This window comes from Nicotiana sylvestris, chromosome 11, assembly GCF_000393655.2.
Source record: "Nicotiana sylvestris chromosome 11, ASM39365v2, whole genome shotgun sequence".
NCBI lineage: Eukaryota > Viridiplantae > Streptophyta > Magnoliopsida > Solanales > Solanaceae > Nicotiana > Nicotiana sylvestris.
In genome coordinates this window covers 51,014,578-51,031,810 of record NC_091067.1, presented here as the reverse complement: position 1 = coordinate 51,031,810, position 17,233 = coordinate 51,014,578, and the positions used below count along the sequence as shown (strand labels likewise).

At 35.8% G+C, this 17,233-nt stretch overlaps 1 long non-coding RNA gene across 4 annotated transcripts; it reads left to right on the top strand.

Moving 5' to 3' along the window:
* Window positions 1-8,363: 8,363 nt before the first annotated feature.
* Window positions 8,364-16,881, top strand: LOC138881997 (uncharacterized). 4 transcript variants are annotated; one of them, XR_011403452.1, is made up of 3 exons: window positions 8,364-8,497; window positions 8,614-15,168; window positions 15,481-16,881. It is a non-coding gene; the product is annotated as an uncharacterized lncRNA (long non-coding RNA). The 4 variants fall into 4 exon arrangements; XR_011403451.1 differs by having other exon boundaries at window positions 8,366-8,497; window positions 8,614-8,857; window positions 14,279-16,881; XR_011403450.1 differs by having other exon boundaries at window positions 8,366-8,497; window positions 8,614-8,857; window positions 9,530-16,881.
* Window positions 16,882-17,233: the final 352 nt, after the last annotated feature.

The window sequence follows — 17,233 nt, the reverse complement described above, 5'->3', positions numbered from 1 at the left end:
AGAGTTACAGTTTTACAAATACTTGAGAATATAAAATGGAGGGGGGGGGTCCTAGGTTTGTTTATAATATGGATCACATCAATGCAATACCCGGTATGACACTTCTCAGAAGAGGGGATACCCGTGGTATTAGCGTACCGGTCATCATATCCATATCTACCCTTTCTACCCCGCTAGGGTATTAAAGCGCGGATTAGTCTCGACCTCTATTGTATGCTATTACCCGTCCCATTCCTATCAGTCCCGAAGGAATTTAGGCCTACTATTCCTATAAGAGGGAGGATTTTAGACCGACTCTTAGGTTTTAAAGGTAAAAGGCTAAGGTGACAGACAAAAACATGTAGGTTTGCATTTAAAGGGGAAACACATAAACAATTAAGAGGCTCATATATACCTCCGCAGACAATGCATATAAATAACATGACTTAAACACAGTTAGGGTCAGAATTTAAAGTACTAAGGCAGGGTGTTTTAATTGTTGAAGCAGACCAATTTATTACATAACTCAAATAAGAAGTCTGAATCAGGCCTGCTTGCTGGTTGTAGCATTGCTAATTAAACAAAGGCGAGTTCAGTTTTATCATTACTTTATAAGGCTTGCCTAGGCGCAGTAATGAGCATGATGTCTATTACTAATTAAGAATGTAGTAAAACAGTAAACAATTCGAAACTAGTGATTTGGATCCTATATGCATGCTTTCTAACCGTATTAATTTAAAAGAGCAGGTTATTTAAACTGATTCAAAACTGTACGAGTCAAACCGATTTTTTAACTAAACTGGTTTTAGATCCTATAGACATGATCTCTATTATAGCTTATTTTAATTCCTACAGACATGATATCTAAGTATTAAAGGCTGATTTTGGTCCTATGGGCATGGTATCTAATTGAACATGAAGTGAAGCAGGCAGGATTCATTTAATCACAGCGAAATTCCTATAGGCATGATTTCTATAAAAAATTGATTTTGATCTCATAGGCATGACATCTAATTTCAAAGCTGATTTTAACCTTGTAGGCATGATGTCTGATTATAGCCATTCAGACCCTATAGGCATGGTATCTAAGTGTCGAAGTAAAACATGCAGAATTTATTAAACAGATCCTACAAGCATGTTATCTACCCTTCTAATAGCCAAAACATGCATAATCACCCCATCTCATTTCATTAGCCAACCCCAATATTTGTTACAAATTATTACAGACCAAAAATGACTGAATTACATCAGAAAAGTGCAAAAAATAAGAAGTCACAACCATAGGAAGCCTGATTCTTGACTTCCTCTCTGAGTTATGGAATAAACTACCTCAAATGCCAATATTTTTTCAAAGCCTTTCTCAGACCTGAGTGTGTCAAAGTTCCCTAAGGGCCTCAAGGGACCTCGGGCAGTGCTTACACCTAGGTTTGCATAACCAGACAGAAATGAGTGCAGTGTGGAAGGGCCAGCCCTTATGTGTCCAAGTTTAGAGGGAGCTCAAGAGTCCCAAGGCAAGGCTCACACAAGAGGGGCAGAACCTAGGTTCTAAGAATATAGTGGAAGTGCAGAACACATAGTTTAAAAAAAGAGTTTGTTTAAAACTAGACTGGTAAGTCCATTTTTTGAAGGTAATTTGTAGCAGAAGTGTTTAAAATCAGTTGGGGTAATGATCAAAACACAGAATTAATAGTCATAAAAGGGGTCAAGGGGTTTTGGGAATACATTGTTTGTAAGCACATGACCCAGCAAAGGTCTGGTTTGGTCATGCACATCAATAGGATATGCTGGCATGCCCACAAACCAACCAAAGGAACACAAGCACATAGAGGGGATATGGGGTTTGGGATTCATACACATAGGAGAGCATTAATTTAAAAGGGGAAGGGAATATATTTCAGCATGCTAGTAATGTAACTTGACTACAGAAACATAAGCAGAAGTAGACAAGAATGAGAGAAGTTGGAACAATTAAAGAAACATGTTGTTGTTGATACTTGAAAATTAACTAGGAAATACCAGTAGAGAAGCAAAGTGCAAAAAGTAAGCAAAATTCCATAGTCTAGCCTTGGCTTTCAGCTGACTAGACAAAGCAGTAACACAAGTAGTAATAGAGAAAAGAGAGAAAGTTTTGAGTGTAAGTGTGTGTTTTTGAACTCAAATTGTTCGTCTTTGAAAGAAGAGGGGGTGGGTATTTATAATTTTGAAAACGAGGGAAGAAGAGGTAAAGTCTTAAACACAAACATGAAAATAATCACAATCATAATCAATTAACACAAGTAATTCCCTTTAATTAAGGAATCATTGTTTAACGGGTAGTAATAGGTTTAATTAGGAAAGAAATCAGTTTGGGGACAAATTGATTATTGCCATATAAGGGGGCCGTAAAAGCATGAAGTAAATAATCAAGTCTAAGTACAAAGTGCTTAGTTTTAGGAAGGGATTCAACAAGGTAAAACATCACAATAAAGGAAAGAAATCAATTAATTTTAAACAGATGAGTAAAAATTAGGGCTCGTAAGAAAATCTTTTACAATTAGTCGGAAGATCGAGGGAATCAAGATCAATCAAGAAAGGAACATGATTCTGCACTTCACCATATAAATAGCAAGAGATGAACACGCATGCAGAGTTAAACACGTTGACAAAAGAAGCAATACAAACATACAGTAGTAGTAGGGGTAAGCTAGGGTTCAGTAGCAAGAAAATATTTGAAGCATAGTAGTCAGGTAGGTCAAGTAGTCACATAGAATCAACAGTGAAGAAGAACATAGTAATAGGTAAAGAGAGTTAGAAACAAGTAAATTTCTCACAGTAACAAGTGAGGCAAAACTTTTAAGAAGTTAGGGCTTCAACAGTAGCCGAATTTAAGAGATGATAAGAACTCAAAATCAGATGAGTCAAACAAGGAAAAGGGAGTCAGAAACAACGAGCTTAATCGAACAAATACACCTTTAAACAAATAGTTTCAGAACTCGGATAAGACCAAAAAAGGAACTAGGGTTTTTAACAAGCTGAAATAGATAGAAGAACAACATGAGCAAATCGTTTTAAACATAGCAAAATCAAAAACAACATTAAAATCAGAGAAGAGATCTTTTGAAAAACTTAAAAGAAAACTCTAATCGTCGAAAAATGAAGAGTCGTTTTGTAAGAAAAGTTGAAGAACATTCGAGAAAACACTTAAGAAGTTCGTAGTAAACACAGATCTAAGATAGATATGAAGAAAATTGAAAGATCTTAAAGATTAGGGTTTCGTAAAACCCAAAAAAGGTGAGAAAGACCTTGAAAGTTACCGATCTAACAAAGTTAAGGATCTGCCTTGAAAGACCATGAATGGTTGGAGAAAGGTCATGGATGGCCGGAGAAAGGCCATGAACAGAAGTCGAGCAAGGACTGGACCAGATTCCTTCGAGGTCTGGCCATGAAACCATAGAAACAAACATCCAGGAGCCATATGACGCCGATACGCATCTCAAATGGCCATGAGAGGCCATGGATTAGGCAAGGGTTAAGGCGGATTATGGTGAAATTAGATGGCGGCGGCTAGGGTTCATGTGGGGTTATAGAGAGAATTGAGAGGGAAGAGATTCATAGGCGGCAGATGGTGGAAAATGAATTAGGTTTAGGGGTTGTTCAGGGTTAAAAATGGTATGGGTGAATGCTGGTCATTGATCTGAAGGATCAACGGCCTGGATTAAAGAGGGTAGGTAGGAGATCCGGGTTGGGCCGGTTAAACTGGGTTAGGGGTCGAGTTTAAATGAAATTGGGCCGGGGAAATTGGGTCTGATTTGGGGTCAGATTTAGGCTACAATTTAAATGCAATTGGGCTATTATTTAAATAGCCAATTTTCCTCTTTGGAATTTATAAAAAATAGTAAATAAATTCTGGAAACAAATTGAAAGCACTAAAATGATTTATAATATACAATTAATAATTTAAAAATACAGGGCTTAATTTTTATGAATATAAAACACAATTAAATCTTAAAAGGCTAATATTGCAATTATATTCAATTAGCTTTATAAAATACTAAATAAGATTGTAAAAATATGTAATAATTAAATTAGCCATATTTTGGCATAAATATAAAGATTCAATAAATGAATCATCAAAAATAATAATTTTGGACATAATTATTGGGATTTTATGGATGAAAAAGGAAAATAAATTGATTTAAAACCCTTTAAAATTATGAAAATAATAATAAAACGCTTGGATATGCTTACATATGCATACATATGCCATTTTGAAGTTATTTTGCATATTGAAATTATATAGGGAAAAAATGAGTATCAACAGCCGCCATGTGGGACGTCGTCGTCGATTAAATGAATACAGTTATTGATAACGGAATTAAAAAAAATATGCAGGGGACCTAGCATCCAACGCACAAGGTGCCATTGACTCTATGAGGCAATTAATGGCAAATTCTCGGTCCTATGCAGTTCGTTTCCTCAAAAGCTCAATAAACCTCTGCAGAAAAAATATGAAGACGACTTTGAGGGATCATCAAGTATTGGTCTAAATAGCATGGAGAGACAAAACATGGGAAGACAACTTTGAGCCGGAGGAGGGGGTTAGGGGTGACACAACAAGGAAGGAGGGAAGTGGTCACCGGCCGGATCAGTCGTTGGCGAAACACATGCCCTGTTAGGGTTTCTAAAAGCAGGGAAAGAAAAAATCGAGGGAAAAAAAGAAGAAAGAGGAAAGAGAAAGGAGGAGAGAGGGAGAGAAAAAAATAATACACGATCTATTTAATGGCTTAAAGGTAGGAAGTGTCCATAAATAGATATTTTGTTATAAAAATTAAAAGGTAGCTATAGGAGATAATTTTTTAAAAGGATATTTATTTATAATAAATAAGGTATCAACCTTTACTATAGGAGGTAAAATTTCTTTTTCTTATCATGTCCAGCAGTGTAGTGGATTGTTTGCATCGCATAGCCTTCTTTGAGGTCACTCTTTAAATTATATTCAAGTTAGCTTTAGTTTTTTGAATCAAAGTGACAAAATGTTGAATCTAAGTGAATCATGGCAGCAAGGCCACTGCATTGCAGTAAGCCTATATTTCGCCTTTAGAGGAGTTACATAATTATCTTTTTGCAAACAAATTTAGTGTAAGGGACATGATTTAAGTAGTGATCTCAAAAAAGGCCATTTGTGAAAATGCCCCACGTGTAGTCCATAGTGACTCGTCACTCAAAGGACATTGCATAAAAATCTAAGACTATAATTATGAACTCACAAGATATGTTATGAAGTATACAACAAGTGAAAGATTTATAAGAACATACATTATCATTCAGAAACCCGTTAGCTAACAGCCCATGCTTTTCATGAGATTTACTTGCTATTTATAAGCTATTCTGATGCTCAAAACTTACTTGGAAAAAAGAACAATTCACGGTATTTTCTCGGAAAATTTTCAACTACAAGATTCATAAGAGTTTATTATAGAAATTACAACTAGTTTTGATATTACAAATTATGCAACTAAAAGCTCTAAGACAATAAATACTTACCTAAAAAGCTCCAAAGACACAATAATTAATTACCCAATTATAAGGAGATTCCTTATAATTCATGATAAATGAATTAAATGCATATCAAAACACAATAATCTTTCCTAAGCTCCAAGACAATTAGTTATATACCACTATACTATATACTCTTTCCTTCTCAAATTATTTGTCATTTTTTCTCTTTTGCACGTCCCTTAAGAAGCATTAATTAAGAGGAGGGTTGGATTATTTTACTCTTATTTATGACTTAAGATATAGTCCCTCTTTATTTAGTATTTACTCTATTTTGTGTTATCTTCATCTTCAAGAATAATTATTGTTACGGGTAAAATGAATAAAATATAATTTATTTTGTCTTGGACTTCTAAAATGACAAATAATTTGAGACAACTATTTTTAGAAAACACAACATATAATATGAGACGGAAGGAGTATAATATATACTAGAAGATGTGATATATATATATTACTACTACATATATTATAAATATAAATGAACAAGGGTGTACGAACACTGCTATAGGCTGTTGTACAAAATGCTATAGGAGTTGTATTTTCAAGGTTTACCAGTTTATTCTAAAGGTGTTAATCGGGCCGGGCTGACCCGTTAACAACCCGGTTCAACCCGGTCCAGCCCGGTCCAGCCTGTTACTGTGCATATGTGTACGAGTTGGGACGGGGGGCGGGGGCGGGCTAGTAACGTTAAGTTTTCGCCAAACGGGTACCCGAACCCGCCACAACCCGTTAAGGGATTAACGTGTTCTTAACGGGCCTCAGCCCGCGACAGCCCGCAAACCCGCCTAAATTTGGTATTTTATTTATATTTTAGCCTCCCCCCTTTATAATTTGTAAATTGCAATTGAGTCCTTTTAAAAAACTATAAATACCCCTTTCTTTTTCATTATTCCTCACAATTATCTCTCAATTCTCTCTAATTATCTCTCAATTCTCTCTTGATAATATTCTCAATTGCTCATTATTTCAAGCTTTCAAGTTTCAACTTACAAGTTTCATACTTTCATTACAAAAGTATTATTATCATAAATTTCTAATTCAATTATTCAAGTGAAGTGTGACATTAATTATCAAGTTATCAAATATCAATTGAAGATTTGAAGTTTGAGTTTCTACTTTCTCGTTTCTATATCAAATTTAGTGCGACATTCGGAATCCCGGTACACTCGTTCCATCCCTTTCTCTTTATTATTTAGAATTATTATTTGAATTTTTTGTTCCTAAGATGTTGTTATAAATATAGAATGCCTATAACTGAAGTTGCTAATTCTCATTGTACCGATCTTAACCGTCTGTTAACATCTAAAAATTGGGATGTCATTCATGATGTTGTACAATTTTTACAAAAATTTTATGTGGCTACACTTGAGTTTTCTGGAGCTTATTATCCTACTATTGTAAATGGTTTAGTTCACATTGCTGAAATTTCTCTTTTACTACATAAGTTGAAGGCGAAAGAGGGATATACTAATGTTGTTGAAACCATGCTAGATAAGTTTAAAAAATATTTCTTCCCAATTCCCCCTATTTGCTTAATTGGTGCTATTTTAAACCATACTATCAAAATGATAAAGTGTCACCAATTAATCAGTGCTTTATATACTTATATGAATATTGGACCAACTGAAACTCCTGATACTGAGACTTGTATTTCTGATCTGCACAAACATTTACAAATTTTGTATAATTATTATGCTAACATTGTTGATGCTTCTTCGGTTGTAGATGCAAATATTCCTTCAAGTAATACTTCAACATCTGGAACAAATTTGGAAGATGATGATAATGTTCAAGATTATTTGATTTGGTCTACACTAGGAGAGCATCAACAAACCAGTAGCCGGAATATTGATGAACTCCAATTCTACTTGCAAAAGTCACCTGAGCCCCTCACAAAGGATTTTTTACCTTTGAGTTGGTGGAGGAGCAACGCAAATCAGTTTCCTGTTCTTTCGGCCATGGCTCGAGACGTTCTAAATGTGCCTATTTCAACAGTCGCATCAGAGAGCGCATTTAGCCAAGCAAGACAGCAGTTAGGAGATACCCGTCATTCATTAGGCAGCAACGCTTTGGAAGTTCTAGTGTGCTTCAGAGATTGGATTAGATCAGAACGGCGAAATCAAGGGCGCGACGAGGTAGATGAAGAGAAAGACAAGAAATTGGAGATATAATGGTTTATGATACCGATTATAATACCGGAAACCAAGCACCTCACATTGACATGGAAGAGCTTACAAAGATGATGCAAAACATTTGATTTACTATTACTTCTTTTTTTTTTAACAATTGTTGTAAACTTTTAATTAGAAGTACCATATATTATTCAATAAAAATATCAAAGTTACTTAAATATTGTGAATTTTTTATATTGCATAATGTCTTATACTCTTATTCAATATTTTTTATATAGACTTATGCATTTATGTTAATATGTTTTATGTTTTAGACTTTTAGTTTGCAAATTTTAGACTTTTAGTTTGTTCTTTTAATTCTAACCCTTAAAAATTCAATTCTAATCTTTAATTTTAACCCTTAAAAGTTTGAAAACACTTAAATACTTAACTATCAATAACATTGAAAAAGAAAAATATAAGATAGTTAAAAAAAAAAAAACGAAAGCCCGATCCGCCCGAGCCCGCTAGGCCCGAACCCGTACGGGCCCTATAGGACCCGAAAAATCCCAGCCCGCCACCAGCCCGTTAACTTCAGCCCACTAACAACCCGCCCGTAACCCTAACGGGCTGACCATTTTTGTGTCCAGCCCGTCCCAGCCCGTCCGATAAACACCTTTAGTTTATTCTCATATTTTCTTGACACGTGTACGGTCTTTGGATCCAAGTGGACAGCCGTCTTCCACTCCCACTTCATTTTCCGTACTCCTCCTCACAAATTCACATTGTGTAGCACTGCTCCGCTTTCCGTATACGGTGCTGCCAAAATTTGGGTTTCTCTTCCGTTTATCAATTCAATTGCTTTGCTGGTAAGTATCGTAGTCTTCTAAAGGTAGCTTTTCTGAGCATATTTTTTATTTGTGTGTTTGTTTTAGATTTCCTTTCTTTCTCTTATTCCGAAGAACCCTCTTTCCATTTTACACAGGTTTAGCCATTATTGCGTCAATGACAGAGTTGTATTCTCACTGTATGGAGACCTGAGAAGGGCTCGATTTCAATTTCTTAAGGGATTTAGTTCAATTTATATTCCATTAATGTTCGTTCCTTTATTACCGACTCCCAAAGAAGGTACCAAATCTGCTTAGGGCTATTCAAGAAATTCCTGTGCCTCTGGCTCTTATGTTAACTGATTCTACTCATGCATTTGAAGAATATGGACAAGAGAGAAAGTAAGTTTCCATCTTGAATAACTATTTCTACTCTTCTAGCTGAACTCTCTGCATTTACCATTAGAATCAAAAACTGTAGTAACGAAAAGGAAAATTTGATAATTTTTTCATTCCATTCCTTTTTTCCATAGGTATTTTATAACTTAAAAGATCTATCATCCATCAATCCAAAGGCCCATTTGTTGGGAATAAACCCTGTAAAAATAATATTTGCGGTATTAGTGATAAATGCGGACCACTAAGTTATGGTAAATCAGCAAGAATAAAAATGCAGCAAAAATGACACCAAGATTTTACGTGTAAACTCTTCTGAATAAGGGAAAAACCCACGGCAAAGAAGAGCAACTGATATCACTATAACGAAGAATTTTACATTGTGTAGTAACGAGCACAAATACTCCTAAGACCACTACACCCTCAAAAGAAAAAAAATACTTTTTTGCTTTTTCCAGCTCACTACAATATCTCTCACACTCTATTTTTCTTCACAGGCTATTTTTTTTATAGTTTATGGAATACCTTGCTCTCTATCTTTCACTCAGATGTGTTGTACTCAGATGTGTTGTCTGAGATTTTTTTTGGTGTGTAAGAAATGAGAGCCAAAGCTCTCCTTTTATAAGCAGAACCTCACTCCCTCACGCCTACTACATTTTACATTTTTCTCTCATGCAGATTTGCTATGCCTACCAATCTTGACATTTTTTCTTATGCAGCCTACCATATTTGATAGTGCAAAAGAAAAGATGGTGGCTGCCAATCAAAGAAAGAAAATTATCTTCCTTGATTTATGGGATGGACCCCACAAATCTCCCCCTCCAGTCCCATTCACCTGAAGGAGGTAACACCGGAGATTCTAGTTTGAGCGCATGCCGACAAGTTCTTTGCAAAGCTCGAACTTGTCTCTTGGTACTACCTTGGTCAACATATCTGCAGGATTTTCACTCGTGTGAATCTTTTTGACTTGAAGTGATTCGTTCTCCACTTGCTCACGAATCCAATGATATCTGACGTCGATGTGTTTTGTTCTCGCATGGTACATGAAGTTTTTGCTCATGTCTATTGCACTCTAATTGTCGTAATAGACAACATACTCCATCTGTCGCAATCCAAGTTCTTGAAGAAATCTTTTGATCCATATCATCTCCTTGCCAGTTTCAGCAGCCGCAATATACTCCGTTTTAGTTGTAGATAGTGCGACACACTTTTGCAACTTCGATTGCCATGATATAGCTCCCCCTGAAAAAGTAAACAAATATCCAGTAGTGGGTTTTCTGTCACCTGCCATATCAGAATCTGTATAGCCCTTCAGAATTGGATTTGATCCTCCAAAACTTAAGTATTCATGTGAGCTTCCTCTTAGATACTTGAGTATCCACTTTACAACTTTCCAATGCTCTTTTCCTGGATTTTCGAGAAATCTGCTAACAACACCGACTGCAGGAGCAATATCTGGTCGAGTACATACCATTGCATACATCAAACTTCCGACAGCAGAGGAATAAGGAATCTTGGCCATTCTCTCTTTTTCCTCCGTTGTTGTAGGACACATCTTCTTGCTCAACTTCAGATGACCAGGAAGGGGTGTGCGAACCAACTTAACACTTTTCATATTGAAGCGCTCCAGTACACGTTCTATGTACTTCTCCTGTGACAAGTAAAGCTTTCTTTCGTTTCTCGAACGAGTAATTCTCATGCCCAAAATCTGCTTAGCATGACCCAAGTCTTTTATTGCAAAAGACTTATTCAACTGTTTTTTCAACTCGTCAATCTTGGAAGCATTCCTGCCCACAATCAACATATCATCCACATATAGCAAGAGAATAATAAAGTCATCATCAGAAAATCTTTATACAAACACACAGTGATCTGAAGAAGTCTTCTTGTAGCCTTGCTCCCCCATAATAGACTCAAACTTCTTGTACCACTGTCTGGGAGCTTGCTTCAATCCATATAGACTCTTCTTAAGTTTGCAAATAAGATTTTCTTTACCTTTTGCCTTGAAGCCCTCAGGTTGTTCCATATAAATCTCCTCTTCTAAGTCACCGTGAAGAAAAACAGTCTTCACATCCATCTGCTCAATCTCCAAATCAAGACTGGCAGTCAAACCAAGAACTGTCCGAATGGAGGACATTTTCACTGACAGTAGAAAATATTTTGTCAAAGTCAATACCTTTCCTTTGACCAAATCCCTTGACAAACAATCTAGCTTTGTATCTGGGCTTCAAACTATGTTCTTCAGCTTTAACTTTAAACACCCACTTATTCTTCAAAGCTCGCATGCCCTTAGGCAATTTCACCAACTCATAAGTATGGTTCTCATGCAGAGATTTCATCTCATCTTGCATGGCTTCAATCCATTGATCCTTGTGCTCATCTTCTATGGCCTCCACATAACATTCAGGTTCTCCCCCATCAGTGAGTAATACATACTTATTGGGCGAATAACGGGAGGAAGGAGTACGAGGTCTAGAGGACCTCTTGAGTGGAATATCTAACTCGTCCACAGCTTCGTGAGTAAGAGCATTTACCTCATCAGCATTAGCATTGTTATCACCATCACCATCAATATGCTGATCTGAAATATGGTTCTGGGCATAACCATCATCATTGAGCCCACCAACGTCATCCGCATTTGTATGAGGAATTTGATCAAGATTAACTAAACCTTCAGAACTTGGAGATTTTAGCTTCTCCGCTTTGTTAATATCTTCAATGGTTTGATCCTCCGTGAAGATAACATCACGGCTTCTCACGACCTTCTTCTCAATTGGATTATATAGCCTGTAACCAAACTCATCAAGGCCATAACCAATGAAGATGCACTGCCTTGTCTTGGCAGTTAATTTTGACCTCTTATCTTTAGGTACATGTACAAAAGCTTTGCAACCAAACACCTTCAAGTGGTCATAGGAAACATTCTTGCCATACTAAACTCTGTTTGGAACATCACTTTGCAAAGCAACCATAGTGGATAGATTAATAACATGTGCGACGGTCAACAAAGCCTCACCCCAAAAGGAATTAGGCAACTTTGCTTCAAAAAGCAAACATCTGACTCTTTCCATGAAGGTTCTGTTCATCCTTTCTGCTAAACCATTAAGCTGAGGAGTCTTAGGAGGAGTCTTTTGGTGTCTGATACCCTGTTGCTTGCAGTATTCGTCAAATGATCCACAATATTCACCACCGTTATCAGTACGAATACACTTCAGCTTCTTTCCGGTTTCTCTTTCAACTGAAGCCTGAAACTGCTTAAAGACACCCAACACGTGGTCTTTAGTCTTCAAGATGTAGCTCCAAAGTTTCCTTGAGCAATCATCAATAAATGTAGCAAAATAAAGTGCACCACCCAAAGTCCTTGTCTTTATTGGACCACATAAATCTAAATGCACCAACTCAAGCAACTCTGTCTTTCTTGAAGGAGGATGAGACCGGAACAAAACTCTTTTTTGTTTTCCAGCCAAGCAGTGCTCACATTTTTCTAATTTTGCACTTTCAAAATTTGACAACAATTTCTTCTTGGCCAGAACATTTAGTCCTTTCTCGCTAATGTGGCTAAGCCTCTTATGCCATAACGTTGATGAGCTATTGCTCTCAACGACATTCACCATATCAACACAAGTAGAGGCCGTAGTCCAGTATAGACCACGACGTTTTTCCCCACGAGCCACAATCATGGAACCCTTAGTGAGTTTCCACTTTCCAGCACCATTGGTACTAACATATCCCTCATCATCCAAACCACCAACAGAGATCAAGTGCAAACGAACATCAGGTGCATGTTTTACATTGTTTAAAACTAGTTTAGTTCCAATACTAGTTTCCAAACAAATCGTTCCAACACCAGTCACCCTAGAAACAGTCTTATTATCCATACTCAAAGTTCCAAAGTCACCCTAAGTATAGGATGAGAAAAATTCCTTCCTTGATGTCACATGAGATGCGACACCACTGTCTATAACCCAACTTGACTCATCACAAACAATATTTATCATATTTGCATCAAGGACAGTAACAAGATCTTCTGTAGTGACGTTGGCCACAAGATTGCCATCTTCTTTCTGTTCTTCCTTGTCTCTATTCTCCTTTTTCAAAATCCGGCAAAACTTCTTTGTGTGCCCTTTCTTCCCGCAATGATAGCACTCAATATCTTTAAGTCTGCTTCTGGATTTGCTTCTATTATGTTCTCTATTTTGAGAACCCCGATTCTTGCTTCTCCCCCTAGAGTCAGTCACCAAGACATCTGATGAGGAGGAATCATGAGATTTTCTTCTCATCTCTTTATTTAAAAGGCTGCTCTTGGCAAGATCCATAGAGATCGCACCATCTAGAGCATAATTTGATAATGAAGTTCTAAGAACTTCCCAAGAATCTGGTAGGGAACCAAGTAGAAACAGGCCTTGAATTTTTACATTATATTTAATGCCCATAGCAGATAACTGGTTCATGATCCCCTGAAAATTATTCAGATGATCTGTCATCGCGGAACCATCATGGTATTTTAAACTCAACAATTGCGTTATTAGAAACATTTTGCTGTTTCCAGTTTTCCGAGCATACAGACTTTCAAGGTGCTCCCATAAGGTCCGAGCATGTGTCTTCCCAAAAATATGGTTTAAAACATTATCGTCAACCCACTATCTAATAAAGCCGCAAACTTGCCTGTGTAATAAATTCCACTCTTCATCTGATTTATTATCAGGCTTTATAGTGGCGAAGAGAGGTTGATGAAAATTCTTGACATAGAGCAAATCTTCCATTTTGCCCTTCCAATTGGCATAGTTTATGCCATTCAAAGTAACCATTCTACTAGTGTCGGCTTCCATCGTTTATCACAAATACAAATACTATTTATTATGAGACTAAAGTAATTCTTTTCTGATGTGGAAATTCAGAATGTGCTGCAACCACAGAGCATACTCAGACAGAATCTTGGCTCTGATACCATTTGTTGGGAATAAATCCCGTAAAAATAATATTTACGGTATTAGTGATAAATGCGGACCACTAAGTTATGGTTAAATCAGCAAGAATAAAAATGCAGCAAAAATGACACCAAGATTTTACGCGGAAACCCTTTTGAATAAGGGAAAAAATCACGGCCAAGAAGTGCAACTGATATCACTGTAGCGAAGAATTTTACACTGTGTAGTAACAAGTACAAATACTCCTAAGACCACTACACCCTCAAAAGAAAAAATACTCTTTTGCTTTTTCCACCTCACTGCAATATCTCTCACACTCTATTTTTCTTCACAGACTATTTTCTTATAGTCTATGGAATACTTTGCTCTCTATCTTTCACTCAGATGTGTTGTCTGAGATTTTTTTTGTTGTGTAAGAAATGAGAGCCGAAGCTTTCCTTTTATAGGCAGAATCTCACTGCCTCACGCCTACTACATTTTACATTTTTCTCTCTTGCAGATTTGCTATGCCTACCAATCTTGACGTTTTTTCTTATGCAACCTACCATATTTGATAGTGCAAAAGAAAAGATGGTGGCTTCCAATCAAAGGAAGAAAATTATCTTCCTTGATTTATGGGATGGACAGTGCCATTTGATTGGTTTTCCTCTATTGTACTTCTTTCTTCATTTTATTTTTCTATGATGTCGTCTCATCTCTACCCTGTAAAATGGTAAGGTTCCTCGTAGCCTTCAATAACCCGTCTCGAAGATGTAAAGATGAATGGCTGAATTTGACAACCTTAAATAATGTTATTTGCTCCAGAGCGATCTTGAGGAACTTTTTAGTAAAAAGTTAATCCATTTTGAAGCATTATGCTTAACTTTGAAGTCTTATTTAGTTTAGTTCATTTGATTTGTTATTTTCTTTCAAATTCATCTTTTCTCCTCTTTTTCTCTATTTGGATTTTTTGAGCATCTGTTTTTGTAATTTTGCAGAACTCATGCAGATAGAATACTGTGAAACTGCCTTCATTCATCTTCTAGGGCCGTTACAGTTTTTAAAAATCTTCTTTTGCTAGGCAGTTTATTTCCCAACTGGTTATAGAAACTTCTGCACCAGAAAAAAATTTGAGCCTGAATACCATTGTGATGCTTCTAAGTAATGCCTTTTGGATACATCCAGTAATTTATGGTTTGAAACTATTAACATACTCAGGGCTTGTATACTCTTAATGGAAATAACTTATGATCTTCTCTTGCTTGTATTCGACATATATTACTATTCTCCCAGTGATGCTTTTTATCTTGCATGTTGCTAATTCTTTTATTCCTAGCTATTGACACCAGGTAACTATAACATGGCTATCTTAGACACAAAAAAAATGGTAGCAGCTGAGGTTAGTATAATGTATACTTCTACCACTTCAAGATTTTTTATAATGTAGTTTGATAAAATTAATTATTGTATTCGCACAAGATTCTTCTATTATTCCTTTTAACTATACTGTTTTGTAGACCAAATTCTATTTGTCAGAATATCAGGCATTACTCATAGTCTCATGTGTCATTTTTCTCTTACTGGCACATATGCAATTTGTTTGAAACCGAAACTTTTGAAATATTTGGTGTCTCTAATCCACAACTCAACAGCTTAACTTGTTCGTACTTCATTCTTTTCACCAATATTCAGTATACAAATCTAAGTTTGTTCTGCCTGCAGGGGTGTGTTGAATCTTATTGTCCGACAATATAGAGATATTTCAGTCCTTGATATTCTTGACTTATTTGCGGTAAACTTCAAAATGTTTCAAGAAACTTGACAAATTTCCTTCTACTTTGTTCCCAGTATCGTAATAACTGGTGAAACTTGTAAAATGGCGTAAAATGGTAACATTAGCGTTTCTTGGTGCAGTAGAAATTTATGTTCTGCCCGGCCAGTTTCGTCTTTAAATAAATTTGTCTCTAGAGATATTGTTTGTTTTTATTCATTGTTTTAGCTTGATCTCAAAGTAAAAGCTCTTGGCAGGTGGATCATTATGGATTAGATTCTTGGTTACTTGTGAACAAAAGAGTTTCTATGCTACTGTTTGGGATATTTTTTTAACTTAACAATTAATGAAACTAGAAGCATCTCACTTGGATTAGCAATAACATAAGGCCTTCATGTTTTTGTATTTCGTCATTAGAAAATATCTGCTAACTTCGTGGTATAACAATATAAATATATTTTTTTATGCTGGGAAGCAAGGTATTTATATATTCTAAAACTTAACTGATTTTTCCTATTGATAACCATATCTGGAACTTACTATTGGATATGTAGGTGATTTTTCACTTTAATTTGTAGTTCAGTAAATTCATTTTATGTTTAGTTTGATTAATAGTTCATGCTTTAAAGCTCTTTGGAGATGACTGACGCCTTATGCTTTTAAGTTCTACTATTTGATGTAGTAGCATCTTTAGGTCTTCCCAATGGAACAAGAAGTACAATGAAGCTACACCTATGCCCAATGGAGAAGTCATACATCTGTTGTTGCAAATTTATGCAAAATATGTTCTTATTTTACATATCAATCTCCAAAAATAACTTAGAATTGAATCATTTCCAATGACTAGGAAACATCAGATGTTAAATTCTATATTATGGTCACATAAGTGCCTCAATTGCAAGGCCTGCAACTGAAGACAGACAAGAGTAATCCAAAATTCATGCTCATTTAGAATTGAGGAAATGTTCTCATGAGGTTCTTAGTAGAAACATAATTCAGTTTTACTCTGTTGTTGTGAAATGTCAAGCGTGAAACTTGTCGTAGACGTTCAACACTACATCATCCAGAATATGTTTTCTCCCCCTCTAATATTTATCGCCAGGAAGCACAAGGAAGTGCATCAGTACAAAGAATTGGACGAAGACTTAGATAGCCATACCATTTAGTAGTATTTTGTTGGGTTTACGGAAAGGGAATGTAGTTGACTGTATTAAGATGTGTTATGTTCACATTTTTTTGCATAAAGAATTATTTGAGCTCTTTGAAAGTAGAGCTTGTTTTCTACGCATGTATAGCACTTGCTTAATGCTTTCTTGAAATAAAATGACATATACATGTATAGCACTTGCTTAGTGCTTTCTTGAAATAATTTTTATGCATAAAGATGTTTTCTTTTCTCTTTCCAACATATTATGTAATTTTTACGCAGAAAGATGTGTTCTTTTATCTTTTCCAACATATAATGACCAGTAATTATATATATATATATATATATATATATATATATATATATATATATTTGTATGACTAAGTATATTATTATATTCATATATTAAGTATATATTATATATCATGGGGTAGAATTGTAAGTGACTTTTCTGGTAGCAGAAAAGCTCTTCTCTATTATGTATGACGTTATATATTATTCCTTTAGCCAAAAATTCATGTATCGTTAGTCTCGTAATTGATGTAATACTTGATCAT